A 12,658-nucleotide genomic window follows, 5' to 3' on the forward strand; every position below is an offset into this window, starting at 1 on the left:
AAGAAGAAACTCACTATATGTTCATCTAAGTGATATTTTAGTAAAAACAATATTTTCAAAAAATATATGATAGACAAGATGGCACTGGAGTAGGCGGACATACCATCTACCTCCCAGAACCAAAGTGGAATACAAACTAATTTTTAGAACTATCATCTGGAAAAACCAACTTTGGACTAAACTAAGCAGACTCTTCAAGCAAGGAACACTGAAGAAGCCACACCGAGACTGGTAGAAAAAGCAGAAAAGTGGAGAAGGCTGCCCAGCTCCCCGGAGCAAACCGCAGCAGGGAGAGACTCGCGTGGCGGGAAGTGAGTTTAGCAGAGGGGGAAGGGTCCTGAGCCCCAGGAACAAAGCCCCAGCCTGCAGCCCCAGAGCCCAGAAGAGGTGTAAGGACAGTATTTAGCTGGAATACTGTTTGTGAGAAAGAGTCTGATTTCTCAGACCCAGGATCCTTCTTAAAGGAACTGCGCAGAACATCTCTTTCACAAACACTCACCCGGAGCTCCTGGGGACAAAGGGAGAGAGGAGAGGACCAGAATAACAGAAAGAGAGTGTAATCTAGGAGGCACAGGGAGAAACATTGTGGGAGATAGACACCCTAACCCCTGGGATGAGTCACTCCCCAAAGCTGAAGCGAATATTTCCCCAGAAACAGCAATACCAGCAAAGGGAAGCAGGAGAGCAGCCAAACAAGCTCCCCTGCAGCATTCAGAGCAGAGTTGCATAGAAAGAGGGAGCTTTTGGGTCTACAGTAGTGAGTCTTAGGGTCCGAGTTGCAACGCCCCCACCCACGTGGCTTAGGGCACACTGGAGAGCGGGCGGCAGCAGGAGACAAAAGCGCGGTTCTGCTGGCAGGGGTGGAAGCCAGCTGGCCACCACTGGGCTCAAGTGTGAGCTCAATCTTGCTTGACTGGGGGAAGGGGGCGTGCAAAAGTGGTCAAACTCAGCTGCCGGCAGCCTGTAATCCAGTCTGCGGGAGAAGGGCGGGAACCCCGGAAAGGGTAGAGACAAGCCCCGGGGCAAGGGCAGAGGAGCACAGCCGTGCCCTGCCCGTGCAACCCAGGCTTGCGATCTGACTTGGTAGCCGGCTCCTCCCATGGGGGTGGAGCCAAAAGCCCAGAAGAGGCGGAGTTCTGCTACTGAGCTGAGCTTGGGCACGCAGTCCTGCCCGGCGGTAGAGCCAAGGCTAGCAGCCGTTCCTCGAGTGGGCTCCTCCTGCAAGGACAGGGCGAAAGCCCGGAAACAGGCAGAGACTCGCAGCTGAGCAAAGGTGCTCACCAGTGCCCTCAGGACCAAGCATAACGTCACACACGGGGGCGGGGCAAAGGCTAAGGCCACCAACGCTTGTACACCCAAGCGCGTGATCACAGCCACTCCCGTGAAGAGAAAATGTGGAGGCAGAGAAATACAACACAAACCAAGAAAAATCCCCAGAAAAGGACCTAAGTGAATCAGATATAACCAAATTACCAGATGCAGAGTTTAAAATAACGATTGTTAGGATGCTCAAAGATATTAGAACAACCATAGATGGCCATTATGAAAACCTAAATAAAGAGATAACAAATATAAAAAAAGGACATTGAAATAATAAAAAAGAATCAGTCAGAAATGACAAATACAATATCTGAAATAAAGAATACAATGGAAGGAATTAAAAGCAGGATGGATGAAGCAGAGAATCGAATCAGAGAGTTAGAGGACATGATAAATAAAGGCATGGAAGCAGAGCAGAAAAAAGAAAAGAGACTCAAAAAGTCTGAGGAAACTCTAAGAGAGCTCTGTGACAACATAAAGAGAAACAACATCCGCATCATAGGGGTTCCTGAAGAAGAAGAGAAAGAACAAGGGATAGAGACTTTGTTCAAACAAATCATAGCAGAAAACTTCCCCCAATTAAGGCAGGAAAACATTTCACATGTTCAGGAAGCACAGAGAACTCCATTAAGGAGAAACCCAAAGAAACCAGCACCAAGATACATCATAATTAAAATATCAAAGCTAAGTGATAAAGAGAAAATATTAAAAGCTGCTAGAGAAAAAAAGACTATCACCTACAAAGGAGCCCCCATAGGGATGACTTCTGACTTCCTAACAGAAACACTTCAGGCCAGAAGGGAATGGCAAGAAATATTCAAAGTAATGCAGAACAAGAACCTACAACCAAGACTACTTTACCAGCAAGGCTATCATTTAAAATTGAAGGAGAAATAAAAAGCTTTACAGACAAAAAAAAAAACTCAAGGAATTCACTGCAACCAAACCAAGGCTGCAAGAAATGCTAAGGGACCTGTTGTAAACAGATCAAAGGAAAAACAGAATACAACAAAAGAGGAATACAGTTTTAAAGAAAAAAAATGGCAATAAACAATTACATATCAGTAATAACCTTAAATGTTAATGGATTAAATGATCCGATCAAGAGACATAGGGTACCTGCGTGCATAAGAAAACAGGACCCATACATATGCTGTCTATAAGAGACACACATTAAATCAAAAGATGCACACAGACTGAAGATAAAAGGATGGAAAAAAATATTTCATGCAAATGGAAATGAAAAAAAAGCTGAGGTAGCAATACTTATATTAGACAAAATGGACTTTAAAATAAAGACCATAGTTAGAGATAAAGAAGGTCACTACATAATGATAAAGGGAGCAATCCAAAAGGAAGATATAACCATTATAAATATCTACGCACCTAATATAGGAGCACCTAAATATATAAAGCAGACTTTGATGGACTTAAAGGGCGAGATCAACAGCAATACTATAATAGTAGGGGATTTCAATACCCCATTAACATCATTAGATAGATCCTCAAGAAAGAAAATTAACAAAGAAACAGCAGACTTAAAGGACATATTAGATCAACTCGATTTAACAGATATCTTCAGAACCTTTCACCCTAAAACAGCAGCATATACATTCTTTTCAAGTGCTCATGGTACATTCTCTAGAATAGACCACATGTTAGGGCACAAAAGTGGTCTCAACAAATTTAAGAAGATTGAAATCATATCGAGCACTTCTCTGATCACAATGGCATTAAACTAGAAATCAACCACAATAGAAAAATTGAAAAACATTTAAACACTTGGAAACTAAATAGCATGTTATTAAATAACAAATGGGTTAACATTGAGATCAAAGAAGAAATAAAAAAAATCCTAAAAACAAACGATAATGAGCATACATCAACTAAAAATTTATGGGACACAGCTAAAGCAGTCCTGAGAGGGAAGTTTATAGCATTACAGGTATACCTCAAGAAGCTAGAAAAAGCTCAAATAAACAACTTAACCCTGCATCTAAAAGAACTAGAAAAAGAACAGCAAGTAAAGCCCAGAGCTAGTAGAAAGAAGGAAATAATAAAGATCAGAGCAGAAATAAATGACATAGAGGCTAAAGAAACAATACAGAGGATCAATGAAACCAGGAGCTGGTTCTTTGAAAAGGTAAACAACATCAATGAACCTTTAACGAGACTCATCAAGAAAAAAAGAGAGAGGACTCAAATAAATAAAATTAGAAACGAGAGTGGAGAAATAACAACTGACACAACAGAAATACAAAATATTGTAAGAAAATACTATGAAGAACTGTATGCCAAAAAACTAGACAACCTAGATGACATGGACAAATTCCTTGAATCATATAACCTTCCAAAAATCAATCTGGAAGAATCAGAAAACCTAAACAAACTCATTACAACAAATGAGATTGAAACAGCTATCAAAAAACTCCCAAAAAAGAAAAGTCCTGGGCCTGATGGCTTCACAAGTGAATTCTACCAAATATTCAAAGAAGAACTAACTCCTATCCTTCTCAAGCTATTTCAAAAAAATCAAGAGGAAGGAAGACTTCCAAACTCCTTTTATGAGGCTAGCATAATTCTGATTCCAAAACCAGGCAAAGACAACACAAAAAAAGAAAAGTATTGGCCAATATCCTTGATGAACTTAGATGCAGAAATCCTCAACAAAATATTAGCAAACTGGATCCAGCAATATATGAAAAAAATCATACACTATGATCAAGTGGGATTTATTCTGGGGAGGCAAGGCTGGTACAATATTTGCAAATCAATCAATGTGATTCATCACATAAACAAAATAAAGGAGAAAAACCACATGATAATTTCAATAGATGCAGAAAAAGCATTTGATAAAATCTAGCACCCATTCATGATCAACACTCTCAGCCAAGTGGGAATACAGGGAACATACCTCAACATGATAAAGGCCATCTATGACAAACCCACAGCCAACATCATACTCAATGGGCAAAAATTAAAAGCAATCCCCTTAAGATCAGGACAAAGCAGGGGTGCCCCCTTTCACCACTCTTATTCAACATAGTTCTGGAAGTCCTAGCCACAGCCCTCAGACAAGAAAAATATATAAAAAGCATCCAAATTGGAAAAGAAGAAGTAAAACTATCATTATTTGCAGATGATATGATATTGTACATAGAAAACCCTAAAGTCTCAGTCAAAAAACTACTAGACCTGATAAATGAATTCGGCAATGTGGCAGGATATAAAATCAATACTCAAAAATCAGAGGCATTTTTATACACTAATAATGAACTGTCAGAAAGAGAAATCAAGGAATCAATCCCCTTTACCATTGCAACCAAAAAAATAAAGTACCTAGGAATAAATCTAACCAAGGAGATTAAAGACTTGTACTCGGAAAATTATAAAACATTGATAAAAGAAATCAGGGAAGATACGAATAAGTGGAGGCATATATTGTTCTCATGGTTAGGTAGAATAAACATCATTAAAATGTCTATATTACCCAAAGCAATTTATAAATTCAATGCAATACCGATTAAAATACCAATGACTTACTTCAAAGATATAGAACACATATTTCAAAAATTTATATGGAACCAAAAGAGAACATGAATAGCCTCAGCAATCTTGAAAAGGAAGAATAAAGCAGGAGGGATCACACTTCCAGATATCAAGTTATATTATAAGGCCATTGTACTTAAAACAGCCTGGTACTGGTATAATAACAGGCACATAGATCAATGGAACAGAACAGAGAACCCAGAAATAAACCCACAGCTCTATGGACAACTGATATTTGACAAAGGAGGTAAGGAAATACAATGAAGTAAAGATAGCCTCTTCAACAAGTGGTGTTGGGAAAATTGGACATCTACCTGCAAAAAAATGAAACTAGACCACCAACTTACACCACTCACAAAAATAAACTCAAAATGGATAAAAGACTTAAATGTAAGGCGTGAAACCATAAGCATCTTAGAATAAAACATAGGCAGTAAGCTCTCTGACATCTCTCGCAGCAATATATTTGCTGATTTATCTCCACGGGGAAGTGAAATAAAAGACAGGATAAACAAATGGGACTTTATCAAACTAAAAAGCTTCTGCACAGCTAAAGACATTAAGAACAGAATAAAAAGGCAAATTACACAATGGGAGAATATATTTGACATTGCGTCTGATAAGGGGTTAATAACCAAAATTTATAAAGAATATGTAAAACTTAATTCCAGAAAGACAAACAATCCAATCCAAAAATGGGCAAAAGAAATGAATAGACACTTCTCCAAAGAGGACACACAGATGGCCAACAGGCATATGAAAAAATTTTCAACATCACTAATGATTAGAGAAATGCAAATTAAAACCACAATGAGATATCACCTCACACCAGTCAGAATGGCGCTCATCAATAAAACAACACAGAATAAGTGCTGGCGAGGATGTGGAGAAAAGGGAACCCTCCTGCACTGCTGTTGGGAATGCAGACTGGTGCAGCCACTGTGGAAAACAGTATGGAGATTCCTCAAGAAATTAAAAATCGAACTGCCTTTTGACCCAGCTATACCGCTGTTAGGAATATACCCCAAGAACACCATAGCACTGTTTGAAAAGAAGAAATGCACCCCCATGTTTATGGCAGCATTGTTCACAATAGCAAAGATTTGGAAACAGCCCAAGTGTCCATCAGAGGACGAGTGGATTAAAAAGCTTTGGTATATATATACTATGGAATACTACTCAGCCATAAGAAATGATGACATAGGATCTTTTACAACAGCATGGATGGGCCTTGATAACATTATACTGAGCGAAAGAAGTAAATCAGAAAAAACTAAGAACTATATAATTCCATACATAGGTGGGACATAAAGATGAGACTCAAAGACATGGACAACAGAGTTGGGGTTATAGGGTGGGGGGAGGAGAGGGAGGGGGTTGGGGGAGGGGAGGGGCACAAAGATCATGGCTTTTCAGCATTTGCCATATTCCCCCTTTAATCTATAGACAGACAGCAAATATTTACTTATGGTGTTTCCACTATAAAGACTGCTGTCTTAGGGACAAATGCTGATGAACTATTTTAGCAGTTCCTTCTTCTTCAAAGACTTATATGTCAACATAGAGCTCCATGTTTCATAGGACATAATCAAGCTCACTCCATGCTCTCTGGAGCTTTAACACAAAGGAATGCCCCCCCCTTTTTTTTACTCTTTTCTTTCTTTTTTTTTTTGTCTTTTGTTGTATTTTTTCTTTTATTTATTTATTTTTTGTATTTTTCTGAAGATGGAAATGGGGAGGCCGTCAGACAGACTCCCGCAAGCACCTGACCGGGATCCACCTGGCATGCCTACAGAGGGGAATGCTCTGCCCATCTGGGGTGTTGCTCTGTTGCAACCAGAGCCATTCTAACAACTGAGGCAGAGGACATGGGGTCATCCTTAGTGCCCGGGGTGGCTTTGCTCTGGTGGAGCCTTGGCTGTGGGAGGGGAGGAGAGAGACAGAGAGGAGGGAGAGGGGGAGGGGTGGAGAAGTAGATGGGTGCTTCTCCTGTGTGCTCTGGCCCAGGAATACTGCACACCAGGCCAATGCTCTACCACTGAGCCAACTGGCCAGGGCCTAGGAATGCCCTTGTTGATCAAGCTACCCAAAAGAAAATTATATGGAGCAACCATGACAGACTGAGCAAGTCAGTCTCATTCTATTTGTCACCAGAACGCTGTAGCCCGGTGTAAACAGTTTCAACTTTCTCGGGAAGCAGCACGGCAGATTGGGAAATCCTGTCCAAGGGGTTCTATACTGCCCCCTCATTTGGAGTTAACCCTCAAGGACCCCTTCCAGGACAACTTAGCCAGATGGATGTTACTCATATACCTTCATCTGGCAAACAGTCGTATGTCCACATTACACTGGCTTCATATTCCGGATCTATAGTAACCTCTGTCAGAACAGGAGAGGCTGCTAAGCATGCTATAGCTCATGGTCTGTATGCATTGTTCTATTATTGGATTTCCTAAACTGGCTTAACTGAAAATGCTCCTGCATATGGAGCAAAAGCATTTACTGTATTTTGTCATGCTTACAATCTTTAAAGTTAAGGTATTATTAAAGTGTACTCAGCAAACATTTTAAGGTCAATTTAAAAAAAACAACAATTTAAAAGGGGGTAGTCATATTCTGGAACTCCTATGGGTCTACCATATCATGCTTTTTACTTAAAAAAAAATAAAAATTTTTTTACATTTCTTTTGAATGCTGATGAACAGAAGACACCAAATCTTTTTCGCCTGCAAACTACTACCTTCTTTATTAGATCCAGCTAATAACACTGTTTTGTCTTTTTCCAAATAGCCTCAGATATATGGAAAAGATTATATATATATAGGTGGATGGGGAACCTCAAGCCCCTCAGCGAGATCTTCTGAGCGTGACTTTTAAGATACCTAGAGGCAGAAAAAGCCCAATAGAGATCAGGGGAACTACCAGCTTTTAGGATACACCCTTAAAGGCTCCAACACCCCAAAGGGGTCTCCTAGGATGCCATCTGGGTCCTGCTTCAATAGTAGAAAGGAAGGTCATTGAGCTAAAGCCTGCCAGCTAAAGCCTTACATGCCTCTACTGTGAGGAAACAGGGACACTGGAAGGGAGGCTTCCCCCTCGCTCCTCTAAGGGAGGGTTCAGTCTCTTCCAGCCCTGCTCCAGCCACCTATGACCTAACCTTGCCCAGAAAGCTGGGGTTTGCCACTGAAGGCTGAAGGTGCCCAGGGCCGTCGACCCCATCTACGACACTGTGGACGAGCCTAGGGTATTTCTTCCAAGAAGCAGGTAAACTGATCTCATTTGCACAAGGGCCACTTAACTATGTTTTGTCTGAATAGTCAGGTTTTTTATTCTTCCCTCAAAGATCTCTGTTGTGGGTGTTGATAGTCCTATGTTCTGCTGCTTTGCTTAATATATAGTGTTTCCTTTATCCCTCCTATCTCAATGCCCCACTCATATTTCAGGCTGGGACCTACTCCTAATTTAGAGCTCTCTTTCCCCCTCTTTGCCAACTTCTATTATGAATCTACCTTTGCCACCCAGCTTAGTGTATCCCAAGGTTCTCTTTACCATGCCACAGTCACAGAGCTCCAGGGAAAAGCTACCTGGTCTTATCTCTCCAGGCAGAGGAGAACAGAAGCTCCATATCCATGCATGCTGCAAATGGCTTCTCCAGTCTAACTGAATCATTACCAGCTAGAAGCAGCAGTCACTGGGACTTGGACATGAGCTGCAAAGTATAGAATGGTGACAACAATTCCAGTGCCATGCGGACTTTTCCAGGATGTGGACTTTTCCTGGTCTCCTGCTCCCTGTGACAGATCCTAACAGACTGAACTGGGGTTGGGTTGCATTTTTCAGGGATTTGACATGGGGATGGGGCCAACTTGGACTTGGTGAACATGTTAAGGACACTACTCTTTTATGGATTCTTGCTGTAAGGGCCAAGAGTTTGCTTAAAGGCTTTTAATCACTGTAAAAAAAATAGAGGGCTGGATAAAGAGGATGGGGCACATATACACCATGGTGTACTGGTCAGCTAGAAGAAATGATGACATCGGATCACTTACAGCAGATTGGTGGAATCTTGATGACATTGTGCGGAGTGAAATAAGTGAATCAGAAAAAAACAGGAACTGCAGGATTCCATACATTGGTGGGATGTAAAATTGAGACTGAGAGACATGGACAGGAGTGTGGTGGTTGCGGGGGGGGGGAGGAACAGGGGGAGTGGGGGAGGGGGAATGGTACAAAGAAAACTAGATAGAGGGTGACAGAGGACGATCTCTCTTTGGGTGATGGGTAGGCAACAGAACTAAATGACAAAATAACCTGGAAAAAAAAAAAAAGACTTGGCCGGGCTCCCCACCTGAGCCTGCTCAAAGACCCCTGTCCAGGTTTTGTTCTGGTGAACCACTCCTGTCAGATCCACCCTCTCATCTATTTTGTTCTGTGTCAAAAATAAAGTTTGACTTCCCCAGAAAAAAAAAATATGAGAATGCTATTGTTTACCTGTGTGCAAATCTTTTTAAAGCCAAGTTAATAGAAGATAGGTGAATGCTGATATCTTATTCTATATATCAAGTGTGGTGATATGTTGTATATCTGTAGTATAATAAATGAAATTCAGCCTCACATGTATGTGAATTTGAGACTCCTGAAAGGTCTTACTTAGAGCCTTCAAGTGTTTTTTATTTATATATATATTTTTTAATTTTATTGATTGATTTGAAAGAGAGAGAAAGAGGTTAATTTGTTGTTCCACTTATTTATATATTTGATTCTTGTATGTGCCCTGACTGGGGAATTGAACCCACAATCCTGGCACATGGAGATAACACTCTAACCAACTGAACTACCCAGCTTGGACCCTCAGGAGTTTTTAAAATCCTGGTTTGAGTATCACTACTAATCTTTTTCTTCCACTAAAAAAACATGTGAGCCCTGGCTGGTTGACTCAGTGGATAAAGCGTTGGTCTGGGTATGGACATTCCAGGTTTGGTTCTGGTGAAGGTGCACAAGAGAAATGACTGTCTGCTTCTCTCCCCTTCCCTCTCCCCCTTCTCTCCCTCTCCCCCTCACAAAGCCAGTGGCTAGATTGATTCAAGCATGATCTCAGGCATTGAGCATAGTTTGGCTGATTCCAGCATTGGCCCCCAGTGGGGGTTGCCAGGTAGATCCTGGTCAGGGCACATGTAGGAGTCTGTCTCACTACCTTCCTCCTCTCATTTGGAAAAAAAAAACAAGAAGCATGTGGAACTATAAGTAAATGAGGGCAGCAATTTTTAAATCAGAATTTTAATATTTTACAGTGCACACTTTGCAAAAGTCCATGACACATCACTTCTGATACACCTCACATTTGATCATGCTTCATTTGTTTGTCACAATACTCACACTGACCTCAGCTTTTACAGGGGGCTCCATGTAATTTTAGAATAAGCCTCAATATTGATGATGTTTTAATATTGCCCTTTCTATCAACCTCTCTTGTTATTCATAGGATACCTTCAGGGGTAATTATTTACTCCTCAGGATCAAATATCACTACAATAAAGTGAAATTCTAAGTTGGGATAATGTCCTTTAATATGAACTCAGTGGAGGTGATGCTTCAAAAAAATTTTTTTTCCACCTTTCAGTCTCTCCCAGAAGCCTTTTTTCTTTCTCCAAACAGTGAGTACCCAGGGCCCTCTAAGTTGCTCAGGCCTGTAAGTGTAGCAAAATACATGACCCTAGCTTTTCCTGAAGCCAGCATTCCAGATTCTGAACATATCGCTTGCCATAACCCCTCAAATTGACTATTTAGAGAGTCCTTTATTTACTACTAAGGAGTGAGGTGGGGGTAATATTTTCCAGAAAACAAATTGCTAGTTTTATAAATTAGTTTACAGAAAGTCATGAAGAAATATCACTTGACTATTCCACAGTATCATGTCGTTTTTTACATTACTAACAAAAAAATATTTGTCTTCAATATTGCTCAAGAATCCTTTCAATTATCTGCTATTCATTTTCTTTAACATTCCCCTAAGTGTTTTGCTTCAAATACCCTTCAAATTTCTAGACTTACTCTCACTCTGCCTCTACTGAAAGGAGAAAACATTCAAGTTTGATCTACTAAATTAAAGCCATTAACAAGAACTACAGCTTATACTTTTATTCATCTTAAAGGTCATTCTTCACTTTCAACTTTTATCATTATGTCTTCATCTCAAGAAAATTCCTGCTCTCCATTTATACTGCCATCATATATCTCTCAATTTGTTTATTCAGCATGATTTAATAGATCAAGAAAATAATTTAAGCAGTTTAGTGGATTCTTAGATGGACACACTTTCAAAGAGTATATTTATCCTTAGAAGCTAAAGTGACAAGGTGTCCTATGAATTAAGAAAATTGAGGTATTACTCTCAGAAGTTATGGGAAAAGGGGAATAAAGAAAATATTGTAGCCCTGGCTGGTTGGTTCAGTGGTAGAGTGTCAGCCTGGTGTGTGGATATCCAAGGTTCAATTCCTTCTGCTTCTCCACTCCTCCCCCATCCCTTCTTTCTCTCTCTCTTTCTCTCTCTCTCTTCCTCTTCTGCAGCCATGGTTTTATTGATTCATGCGAGTTGGCCCTGGGCCTGAGGAGGGCTTCAAGACTTCCAGCCTCAGGTTCTAAAAATAGCTTGGTTGCTGAGCAATGTCCCAGATGGGCAGAGCGTTGTTTCACAGGGCTATTGTGGGGTGGATCCTGGTCTAGGGTGCATGTGGGAATCTGTCTCTCTCCCTGTCCTGCTATCACTTAATAAAAAAAAAGAAAAGAAAGAAAATATTGTAGCACTGGCCAGGTGGCTCAGTGAATAAAGCATCATCCTGACACACTGATCCTTGTTCGATCCTAGTTCAGGACATGTACAAGAAGTAATCAATGAGTACACAGCTAAGTGGAATAACAAGTTGATGCTTTTTTCTCTCTCCTATCCCCAATCACCTGGAATTTTTTTTTAATTAAAAATAGAAAAAGACATTGTAAAACACGTAGCCTCTCACAGGCACTTCTTGGATTGATAGAACTTGCACATGCTGAGATGGGGGAAAGTAATGTTAGATTCAGGGAGTACTAGAGCTGCCAAAGAGTGTAACTATTGCAGGAACAGTAAGTGCTGATATGGCTCCTGTGAGGCTGGGAACAAAGAAGGTCAGAGACCCTTATCAGAAGTTTAGGTTTGAAATTCGCCACTAAGCTAAAACCGGCCCCTGTTGCTATGCCGGCCCCTGTTGCTATGCTGCGTGTGACCTCCCTAGCCAATAGCTAAACTGCCACATCTGCTTCTGTCTATGCTTGCTCACTTAGGATATATAAGGGCTTGGCTGTAAGCTCCAGGCGTGGCTCCCATTTGCAGCTCCTTGTGGGCACAGTGTCTCCGGACATCTCGGGAGTTCGCCCTTGCGCAGGTTAAACTGGCCAATAAAGTAACATCTTAACTCCTGAAAGTCTCCGACATTTGTTCTCGTACCTGGTGGATGCTACATTTTGGGGGCTCATCCGGGATTCTCCCTTGGCGGAATTTTGGGTTGGAGACCGGAAGGACAGCTCGAGCTGAGTAAGTATTCATGGAGGATCCTCATTTGGTTTGGTTTTGGGCTCTGGAGCATATAAACCTGAGGTAGTAGGTGGGACGCCGCTGGTAACCTACCCAGGGCTTTCAGAAGCGGGACGCCGCTCTCTGAAATTTGAATATTTGGCTTTGTTAACTTTGGGAGTGACCAGTCACATTAGGAATCCGTTTTGCGCTGCGCTGCATTTTGTCTGAGCTCAAATGACT

The sequence above is a fragment of the Saccopteryx bilineata genome, chromosome 7 (genome assembly GCF_036850765.1).
Source record: "Saccopteryx bilineata isolate mSacBil1 chromosome 7, mSacBil1_pri_phased_curated, whole genome shotgun sequence".
NCBI classification, from domain to species: Eukaryota; Metazoa; Chordata; class Mammalia; order Chiroptera; family Emballonuridae; genus Saccopteryx; species Saccopteryx bilineata.